Consider the following 12333-nt stretch of genomic DNA (forward strand, 5'->3'; position numbering starts at 1 on the left):
ATGATGATTTTTTTTTGGCCTTTCCCTTTTTGAAGACACCCTGTAAGATCACAAACATTTCTTGGAATCCAGGTGTAATGACGAAAGTCCGTGGGGTTTAGGTTGTTTTTGTTTTTTCTTCGGTAGTCTTTAAAGGTTATATGAAAAGTTTGATTTTATATTGTGGTTTTTCAGGTCAAGGCAACTGTACTATTCGTTTTTTTCTGGTTGACCTCACTTACAAAATGTACTGGTTTTGTGTGAATTAAATGGAAGCAGCGGGTTCTTGAATTGTTATTTATGCAAGGAATTTCTTTTTTAACATTACACAGTTTGAAAATGTTTTTTGGGGTCTTAGTTTTTGCATGTAAAACGTAACCAGTTATGGTATAACTAACTGGTTAATACGTTTTAAATGTAGGCCTACATGCTAATAATATAATGTGAGACGAACATTATTTCTCGACTTGTTTTACTAATCTTCTCAAAAACTACAGAAACTCACAGGAAAGCTTTCTATCGTCGTTATCTTCAAACCGTGTAAATGTAATGTAAATCTGTGGACATTGTGTTTGTGTCCTACGAAAAGTACCAAAACCCTTTTCGTATTTTGAATACCTGCATTACGTGGAAGTGTCGTGGCCGAGCGGTGAAGAGCACCGAATTCAAACTCTGGTGTTTCTGATCAGCTGAGTGTGGGTTCGAATCCCCAGCCGTGACACTGTGTCCTTGAGCAAGACACTTAACCATTGCTTTGTCCTTCGGATGGGACGTAAAGCCGTTGGTCCCATGTGTTGTATTATCAATCCCCGGAATTCCGGTAGGTTATTCAATATAAATATTAGTTGGTTACTATAAGTTTTGTTTCCGTTAAATTAATGTTGAAATGAGGTTGACATGTCAATAATTTTCTCGGGGAAAGCATGCTAGACTGTTTTCAAACGACCTCACTGAGTCGTATACCGTCTATTGGCATATACTTCATGTTGTCTTATTGACAGTGTTTTCACAAGGTTTCATACTTATTGTTGACAATGGAAATGTCGCCCTCTCCTACATTTTACGAACTAATAAGTCTTATGTGAGGTTGACATGTCAATCATTTTTGTTGGGAAAGCATTGGTCAACACAGACTTGTGCTTGTTTGAAATTGTCTCACTCGTACCGTTTTATTGTAGTATTATTTTATTTATCTTGCGATTGCACAAAGGACAGTAACAATAAAACTTCAAACAAAAGTGTCGCAACATGAACACAAAAACGAAATTAACATGGTTAACAGAAAGCACTGGTCATGAATGAAGATCATGTGAATAATAGATGAGAGATGGGGGTAGATTGGGTGCGGACAGGACATGGGGTGGGAGAGGGAACAGCTGGGAATTACGGACACATACAACCCATTTTGAGCTAGCCAGGTTTAACAAAACTGTACCTAAACAATGTGACCCAAAAGTCTGTAAACTTGTATAATTAGTTTTGCTTAGTGACAGTATTTTACAATGTTTCATATTCCGCGAACACAGCATGCAGCATCAGAGTCCAGCTTTCTCCAGAAGACGATCAGAGCATACTGATCGAAACGTCAAATTGGAACCAACGGTTCTTTTCAGAACCACCCCAACTCATTAGAGATAGTCATTACATGGTGTTACCGCAAACCTTTATAGATCGTATTTCCACCATGCAAAGTTTCAAATCCTACTTATGTTTCACCCCGAAATAATTGAAATCTCAACCCTACTTTACAAATGCTGAAAGTAAAACACTTAAAAAACCTTAATTAGTTTCTGAATCGTGTTCTTTAAGTCATAATTAACTATCCTATAACTAACAAACCATTTCAACTGTCCATTGTTCAACAAATGCATAATGCTGGTATGGAGCCTTATCTCGGTGTACATTTTTATGTATGTTTAAAACCTTTTCAGAAAGAAAAAAAAATCACTGATTTTGTTGCAGTTACCTGTTCATGTTTGTTGTGTTGTCATTATTATAGCCTTCGAGAAAGACTCTGCTTTAGGGACGAAACGTCAGGCTTAATTAAAAAGTTGTTTGCATTTAAAACCTCGGTCCGGTTGTTTTGTAAGTTCTTTGCATCAGCTAATTATGTTTTCTCATTTTGTGTTTTTCCACTCTCATAAGGTCTGCATTTAAAAAGGATGTCAACCACGAACATAAAAATAAACCAAAAGAGAATGTACAAGTTTGGAGCTACAATAAAGTCAGATGCCACTTAGGTAGAAGTATACAATTCTTTAAAGGCAGTGGACACTATTGGTAATTACTCAAAATAATTATTATCATAAAACCTTACTTGGTAACGAGTAATGGGGAGAGGTTGATGGTATAAAACATTGTGAGAATGGCTCCCTCTGAAGTGACGTAGTTTTCGTGAAAAAAGAGTAGTTTTCCGCGAATTAGATTTCGAGACCTTAGATTTAAAAGGTCTCGATATCAAGCATCTGCAAGAAAGCACACAAATTCGTGTGACAAGATTTTTTTTCTTTCATTATTATCGCGCAACTTTGACGACCAACTGAGCTCGAATTTTCACAGGTTTATTACCTTATGCACACGTTGAGATAAACCAAGTAAGAAAACTGGTCTTTGCAATTAACAATAGTGTCCAGTGTCTTTAACCCTCGAGTTTGAAGAATTTTTTATTGTTTTTAAAATTAAGCCTTCGTGATGCAACAACAACTTTTAAACTCTCATGGAAGAGTCTGTGTCTCGATGGCTAAAATAACAACAACACGCAATACAAACAGGTATAAAAGTGCCAATAGGCCACATAAAAAAATACAATTGTTGATCGTCCTTTTTTTTTGCGGATGGGGGAGGGAGGGAGTTTTTTATTTTTATTTTTTTAAATATTTTTTTTGGGATGCCAAATATGAAATCAAGAATAAAGACATCATCACAATCACATAAAACAGAGGGTTTGTGTGTTTTTGATGTTTTCAATAGTTTTTTCAAACAAATTTAACTCCTAGATGACATTTTCTGTAATATGTTTTAAACAACTAAGCACAGTGTAGCCCAAGTAAATATTTGAAGAATTGTGCTTGCTTTGCCAACATGAAAAAAAAAACCTTCTTTAAACAACATCTTTGCAAACCTATACATTTTGAAAATAATATCAGCTGAAAAATCTGGGCAGTAAAAGTTTAAATAGATATTCAGACATGGGAAAAAGAAAAGAAAACATTTGGGTCGGGGTGGGGTTTGAACGGTCGGGCGGGGACGATCAACAATTTTGTTTTTTTTATGTGGCCATAGTGAATAATCATTTTATGTTTTTGATATTCTATTTGTTTACTCTATTATTACCAGGGGGATTGCTCTTGACTTTTAGACTGTGATTTAGGTCTCTTTTGGGGGAAGTCCCGTACTATTTTTGTTTTGTTTTTCGTCTTTCCATGTAATCTTTTGTTTACGTGGTTTGTGTCAGACGTGTATGTTCCAAAGTGCGCCTCACATAAAATATTTGCAATTAATTTCCAAAAATGTATAATGCGCGCATAATATTGCTATGCAATATTCCGTCGGGTCTACCATTACGGTTCAAGCAAACACGTTATTAGGTTTGTTCTACAAATTGCTGCATTAAAGATGCTATGTCAGATTTTTGGCCGATTTGACCCAAAATGTTTGATTTAAAATTCAATAGTTATTTTGATGGAGGTCGAGAAAGTTACAAGCTTTCATTTGAGCCATTGCTCGAAAAAATCCGCCAATTATTAGTAGCAGTGAAATAAAGTGCTCAAAATTAGTTTTTGTCGGGATCCCGACAATATATCACGTGACCAATTCTTATGTGTTTTATAAGAAACGTTTTAAATTTGTGTCATGTTTCCTGACCATTAAAAGTAAAGTTAAACTTTTTTTTTCGTTAGAGCGGGTGATACTCTTTGAAATACCATTCACTCAAACAAATCTATTTTTTAATGTTTGGGGCCAAAAATCTGACATAGCATCTTTAATATTTTTTTTAAAAGGGACTAGCAAGCTACATCCCCAGCCGGATCTCAAGTTCCCCCGCACAGCATGAGGGTTTACAGCTAAGATTACAAAAGGTGCACAGTTCAGCTATAAACCATGACGTCATGGAAACTTACCCGTGTTGGAATTTGATTCGGGAAAACGTTGAGAACTTTGTTTACTATAATATTCAGTGTGTTACTAAACTGCGCCAATAAAGTATCTAAACACTTACAAATGGTCAGATTTATCGGAACCTAAAATAGTATACAACAAAATAATTATTCATTTTTATTCACCGTTAATTTCTGCACATGTTGACACCTATTGTGTTCCGCTACGATGTTGTTTGGTGGTTTTATGGGCACTTGAGTGGCTGGAGGTCGAATTTCAAAAGTTGCAAAAGCCCCTATTCATCCCAATTCCAGAAGGGAACTCTCGTAAGCATCACACAGAGACAAAATCAAGACAGAAGACACACACTCGTTTTGTTTGTTTGACCATGAAATTTATTGCCGTATCTTTAACTCTAAAACTGCTGATATACTGTCCTCCATTCTTGGTGTGTCCTCCATCACTGTCCTGAACGGCAAGGAGTCGTCTTCTCATACTCCCAATGAGACCTCTGGTCTGTCCCTGGTCATTCCCTTGCCATTTTCTGATCAGGATGCGTCGCAATCCCTCGAGAGTGGCGTCAGGCTAGATGGACTTGTTCACTTTCTTCTTCGCAGAAGTCACCCTTTGGACGGCTACTCCTTGGCAGGTCGTCCACATTTCCCTGTGTTTGGTAGCGATTCCACCATTTACTGACCGTCGCTGATAACGTTCCAACTTGATGAGCTGCAGCTCGAATCGACATACTGGCTTCTATCAAACCAACGATCCGTCCCCTTTCCCGTTTGGTCAGTTGAGCCATCTTTCCTGTTATCTTGAAACACCTTTCTCTGTCTTACCTAATCGGGGAATCTGGCTCTTAACCCATATGATGTATGCCTCCCATCTTTGGCCCCTTTGCTTGGTGACTGACAATTAATGCTGTATGTTCATCGCAACCGATTTATCCAACATGCGACAAAAACAAATCATTTATAAAAGGCGGGCAAAAGAAACGCTGATCTTACTCGTCACAATACAACGATTTAGCTTGAATAGGAGCTTTTGCAACTTTTTAAATTCGACCTTAAGCCACTCAAGTGCCCATGAATCCACCAAACAACATCGTAGCGCAACACAAGAAGTGTCAAAATGTGCAGAAATTAACGGTGACTCGAAATGAATAATTATTTTTTGGCATACTATTTCAGGTTCCGAAATATCTGACCATTTGTAAGTGTTTAGATACTTTATTGGCGCAGTTTATTTGCTTATGAAGAATCGAGGGTTTTGGTATATTGATCTTTTCCAACTGTCCACCACCACCGTTTTAAATGTCAACTCGTTTGATTTTTTGTGTGCATGTCTTGTGAGATTGAACTGTTTTATAATCCCCCTCATGTTTCTTGTTTGGTCTTGTATTTGTATATGAAAACAAACCAATATTGAATTGAATTGAATTGAATTGAATTGAATTGAATTGAATTGAAAGCAGTCACGATGACGAGGCATTACATGCAGAAAGCTAATAATGTAAGTTGAGTTCTTTGCCGACAGATGCACCAAGAATACTATGACATATAATTATTGTGGATTGTTGGCGTTCCACACAAATCATTTCTCTGAAGCCAGTACATTCCACGAGCATAGAGAAAATCAAACAATTGGGTCCTTTCTCTATAGTATCAATGCGTTTACGTAATAGTTTTGTTACAAGTGAACATAACTACATTTGTCAAAGATCTATAATCCCCACTTGGTGTATCCCAATATATAAAACACCAAAGTCTGTGAACATTTGGACTCATTGGTCATCAAAGATGCTAGAGAATAATGAAAGAAAAAACACCCTTGTTGCACATGTGTGCTTTCAGATCTAATTTTCTATATTAAAGGCAGTGGACACTATTGGTAATTACTCAAAATAATTATTAGCGTAAAACCGTTATTGGTGACGAGTAATGGGGAGAGGTTGATGGTATAAAACATTGTGAGAAATGGCTCCCTCTGAAGTGCCATAGTTTTCGAGAAAGAAGTAATTTTCCACGAATTAAATCTAAACGCACACAACGTGACAAGGGTATTCTTTCTTTCATTATCATCTCGCAAGTTCGATGACCGATTGAGCTCAAATTTTCACAGGTTTGTTATTTTATGCATTTGTTGAGATACACCAACTGTGAAGGCTAGTCTTTGACAATTACCAATAATGTCCACTGCCTTTAATACTTGAGTGATAAATTACCGCTTAAAAAAAACAAAAAACCTCCCTGTCCTTTCTCTATGCTCAGACAAGCCGTCTCTCACTTTGTTTATGCTAACATTAATTTTGAAGTGAAATTCTAATTACCATCAGCAATGACACCTTAATGACGCATGTGCATATATAAGCATGAAGAATCAGTAACAGTGTTGTACATGTATGTGCGCCACTGAAATGGCTTTTGATGAATCAGTTGAAAACAACACACTCAGAACAGCACAGTGATATCCGTTGGGGGCGTGGTAAGTGTCCTTGCGTAACAAAGGGGTGACCTCAAGTTGGCCCTCTCAAGCACCCTCTTCAGTATTTGCCCTTGAAGGTCGTCTGATTTGTGTTTGTTTGCCTGTTTGCTATCTCAATGATCCTAATTTATTCATCTTCTATTCTTGTCACAACCTTCATCCGTGCTCAAACAAGCCTTGTCTATCCAAGGAATGTGAAAGTGAGGCTTAATTTATTCGCCAGGTAAAAACAAGCGTTGGACCGAGTTGACTCAGCCTTTTTTTTCTCCCAATACATTCGTGGTTGGACAATTTCGTAGAGTTACGGTCTCAAAATATAATATGTTAGCATAAAAACATAATAGTACTAACTTGTTGCGGTGTTAAACATTTTGAGAAACGGCTCCTCTGCTACGCTCTGAAGTAACGTAGTTTTTGAGAAAGAGGTAATTTCTCACTAAATAATACTACTGCTGAAGCCTTTTGTTATACATCTGAAATTGTTTAACAAATGTGTGTTTTCGTTCATTATTCTCTTGCAACCTCCATGACCAATGGAGCCCAAATTTCTACAGGTTTATTATTGGATGCATATCTTGGAATACACTAAGTAGAAGTACTGCTTTTTAAAGGGACAAGTTATATATGTCGCTTCGCCGTTTACGAAGCTGTCCAAGCCACGTAGGCCTCGACAAAAGGCTGAGTTGACTTGGGACCGACCGCATACAAGGGCCGTGTCCGACTTGATGGCTATGCTACGGCTACTGGCTACGGGTTGATCGTAGTGTCATCGCGCGTGTAGGATGTCCTTAGCAACACCCTTATATAGCAACAGTCGAAGCCATAGTTGTTGCTGCCAGTTCGGTTACCGGTGTCAGATGCAATTGTGTCCGCCATTCAATGCTGTCGCTCCGGACACTTTTGCATATGCAATCGTGTCCGGTGCTATGCAAAAACCGTCCGGCGGACATGTACATGACTGTACATGTGCGCGCGTAAGCGAGTGTGCATGCACTGAACTTTGTTGCAGCATGAATAGTCAACGTGTTAATTTTATGATTGCAGCGAATACCTAACGGCCGAACACTCCCATGTCGTTCATAACATGCACTTAGCCCGTAAACAAAATAAATGGCGAACGTGTTCCGTCGACCAATGGCGTTTAATTTACTGCAAGGACGGTTTTGCACGGGGGCGGATACAACTGCATATGCAAAACCGTCAGGCGGACGTTATTGCATATGCAATACTGTCATCCGGATAGTATTGCATAGAGAACATAATTGCATGCGACACCGGCCAAACGTCCGGGTTCAAAGCGCATAGTCGCTTTTGGTGATCAATGGTTACTTTTAAAAGTAACATAATGAAATCATGCTCACGACGAGGCTCTCAGCTCTGTATTCTTATTGGCTCTTGTGAATGGTGAACAATGATTCGAGGTTACCGGGTTTATTCGCGTTGGTATTTGCTAAGTTTTACATGAAGCCTTGTACTATTAATGTTCAAGGTTATATACAGGATTGGAAAAAAAGGAATGTTCAACTTAGTCTGAAAGCTTGAATTTTGAAGACTATCAGGAAGAGGTGTTTTTCATGTGAAATGTATACCTCCGAAATGAAGTAATAATAATTGGAGAAACCTATATCTGAAAACCTAAGAAAAAAAAAGAAAAAAAAACACCTTTAAACAAAAGGCCGCTTCATTGGGACCCTCAAAATTTGAAAGAATAGAACACAATGTTCTTAAAAACTTAATATTTTATCTTGACACATAGTTGTTTCAATACAAATACATGCTATATAACTTTTTTATTCAACCAGTGCATAACCCGATGAAATACAATCATCGGCCTGAGGTTTATCACGTGAATGGTTCATGTACACTCTGAGGAAAGTTGTTGTTTCACGACTTCTCTTTTTACTGGACAATGTGCGCGCCACGGTAAATAATATCGAAGTCTTATATAGCGCACGTATCTCCAAAACAAGGTACTCAAGGCGCTGAGTATATACAAACTTTCAGAAAGGTTATTGCAGTGATGAATTCTGAGACCCAATTATTTAGCACCCTATAAGGGTTTACAAGGTGCTAAGGCTCATTAAGCAGCCACAGCCAGGAACACCGGGGCGAACCCCTTCTCTTTTCGATAAGTGCACTGGGTTCTTTTACATGCGTTACACAACATATGGGACCAACGGCTTTACGTCCCATCCGAAGGACGAAGCAATGGTTAAGTGTCTTGTTCAGGGACACAGTGTCACGGCTGGGGATTCGAACCCACACTCTGCTGATCAGAAACACCAGAGTTTGAATTCTGTAAAGGCCTCTGTTTAGGTATGTTCTACAATGGAATAAGAGAAAATTCTTCAAATTGATTCTCCTACATACTGGGGGTCGCAAAGAGGCGTTTTGTTGTGAGTCAGCATGGTGTCGATAACTTTGGAGCTCGCTTTGATGCATGCCACGCTTTATTGAAAATACCACCTCTCAGTTTCTATTTTAATGGACCAACTACCTCACAACCCAAAATAGTAAACCAACATTGATTACCCACAGGCTCAAGTTTCTGGTCCATTGTTGGTTTCTTCTTGGGCAGTGGGAGCCAATACACTATGTATATTTACTTACACATTGAAAATGAACAAATAAATCCAGGGTCTGCATGAATGCTAATATTTACGGGACCGGAAGATATTTACAAATGCCTAAGTCAATAATGTTATGAACTGGGCCCAAGCTGCTTCATGCAAAAAGAAGCTGAAAACATTGCCTATACAATTAGAATATGCGTTATCAGCCAAAATAAACGACCACATGAAACATTTGTTGACGGGTAAAGTCTACTTATATTTTTGGGGATTAGAACTTTAGCGGTAACATTTTGGCAATGGTTTCTGCTTAAAGGAACAGATTTGGTCAGAAAAAAATCGTGAAGAAAACAGATTTACATCAAACTTAAACACGGTCTAATGATGATGATAGTTGAAATATTTCTGCCTGAAATGTCATATTGATGAGAAATAAATAATTTAACTTTGCGTTTTGGATTTTTTTTAGCCCGTAGATGCTCTCTGGTGCAATCTAGTGAATCTGAGGGGTGATGTTCCCTCCTCTCAGATGTTGGAATTTAATGCCTATTTCAAGCTATGATGCACCTATTCTTGCGTTCATGGTTATTGTACCTAAAAAGCAACTCAATTATAGCTTCGTTATATCCATACTGTTTCTGCATTCTAATGCTCAGACGGCGTTTCATCCCTATCATCACCAGACCCAAGACACAAGCTTTATGGGGGCAAATCTGTACTGTCAGAACGGAACAGAACATCCTGTAAAATGTGAAAAGCAGTAGAACCTTTTGGGTTGACAGCATCTTCAAGTGCGGATCTATGAACCATGTTTTAGGGGTCATCTGTCGGAGAGTGAGCTCACGGGTGCAAAACCTTTACGGCATGGGTCCGGGCCCGCTTAAGGGCCCGGGAAAATTTGCATTCTAGATGCTCTGTGGTGCAATCTTAGGCCAATACGAGGCATACAGAAAGGAACAGATCATCTGTAAAATGTGAGCAGCAGTAGAACCTTTTGGGGTGATTTTTTTTTGTATTTTTAGATGCTCTGTGGTGCAATATTTAGGCCATTTAGCGGCCAAATGGCAAACGAAACAGAACAATGTGCTGTTAAATTGCGTTCCAGTGCTCCACAGTTCCACAGTGCAAAACACGATTTTCATGATAAAGGTGGTCAAACGACATTGGGAACATTTTATACTGTGTCCCCCACCCTTCGAAAATGGGGTGGAGTACGTGAGTGGGGTACACGTCCCTTCCACTCTCTCAAGGGGGAGGTGCAAATCTGTCAACGATGGAGCATGCGTGTGAGAAGCCTTTACGGCTCGGGGTGCGGGCCCGATTAAGGGCCCGGGAAATTTTGCATTTTAGATGCTCTGTGATGCAATCTCGGGCCAATTTGGAGGGGGGGGGGTATTGTGTCATTGCCCACAAGATTAATGCCCAATAGGGACACACGGATTCGTCTTACACAGTGCAAAACTTGGGCTTCAAGATAAAGGTGGTCAAAAAGGTGGGGGACATTTGATATTGTGTCCCCCACCCTCCAAAAGGTGGGGAGGGGGGGAGGGGGGACATGTCCCCCTGTTCCCTCCCCCTGATTGACGCCCATGGCATAACTTTAAGTGTCTGTCTTCGCCTTTCAATCGAAAGGTGCATTACCTGTGATTGGATGAAATGAATAACGTTGTTGTGTCTGTTTGTCTTTTGTTTTATTGTTAACTGCGCCTCAAACACACAGCATGGTGGATATGTGCGCACTACAAGTCTTTATTATTGTTCTACTATTATTATTATTATTATTATTAAAAACACTGTCTTGGGTGAACAAGTTAAGGACTTTGTGTAGCCGAAAGAAAGACCAAACAAATCAGACATACTACATGTATATCGTGCATGGAGCTAAGGTAATTGTAACCTGCCCAGTCCTAGTCTTATCAAAATGGCTATATTTTTAGGTTGAGTGCACAGTGTTTACAAACATATCGTTTAGAACATAGTGATGGCAACATCGATTGTTTGTTTGTTTGTTAGTTTTATGTCCATTTGTACAACAACAAAATTACAGGAATAATGGTAACAAGTATTAAATAAATAAAGATATGTACCGATGGGGGTTGCACCAGAGGAGGCAACCCTCCTATATTGCAGCACCCAAACTGTTGTATAATATAATTGTATAATAAATTTTATAATAGTCACAGACCGACCCAGGAACTCAGAACTGTTATCTACTTTTCAATTATTCATTTCACTTTTCAGAACACCAGGATTCACACAAGCCTCCCGACGCTAAGCCCTATGGAATAACACGGATACATTTTAATGAGTAAATTATAAAACCAGCGAATTAATAACCGGCTGTTAAATGCCCTTGACAAGTATCATGTTGGTGATTAAAATAATGATGCACAAAAAGGAGACAACTTTGAAATCATGACGAATAATAATTAACATTTCCTTCGAACATTTTGCGTAAGAAGCCGTACTTTGATGTGTAAATTTGTAATCACTTGGCCCAATATGTCATTTAAAGGCAGTGGACACTATTGGCAATTACTCAAAATAATTATTGGCATAAAACCTTACTTGGTGACAAGTAATGGGGAGAGGTTGATGGTATAAAACATTGTGACAAACGGCTACCTCTGAAGTGCCTTAGTTTTAGAGAAAGACGTAATATTCCACGAATTTGATTTCGAGACCTCAGATTTAGAACTTGAGGCCTCGAAATCAACAACGCACAGAACTTCGTGTGACAAGGGTGTTTTTCCCTTTATTATTATAGTCTCGCAACTTCGATGACCGATTGAGCTCAAATTTTCACAGTTTTGTTATTTTATGCTTATGTTGAGATACACCAAATGTGAAGGCTAGTCTTTGACAATTACCAATAGTGTCCACTGCCTTTAAGGCAACTCTTGTAAGTTAAAGGCATTGGACACAATTGGTAATTACTCAAAATAACGGTTAGCACAACATATTACTTGGGAACGAGCAACGGCGAGCTGTTGATAGTATAAAACAATGTGAAAAGCGGTTCCCTCTGAAGTAACGTAGTTTTCGAGAAAGAAGTAATGTTCCACTTACATTATTTGAATTTAATTTCGAGACCTTAGAATTAGTTTTTCATCTGAAAGCACACAACTTTGTGTGCCAATGGTGTTTTTCTTTCATTATTATCTCGCAACTTCGACGACCTATTGAGCTCAAATTTTCAAAG

This window comes from Asterias amurensis, chromosome 4 (genome assembly GCF_032118995.1).
Source record: "Asterias amurensis chromosome 4, ASM3211899v1".
Classification (NCBI taxonomy): domain Eukaryota; kingdom Metazoa; phylum Echinodermata; class Asteroidea; order Forcipulatida; family Asteriidae; genus Asterias; species Asterias amurensis.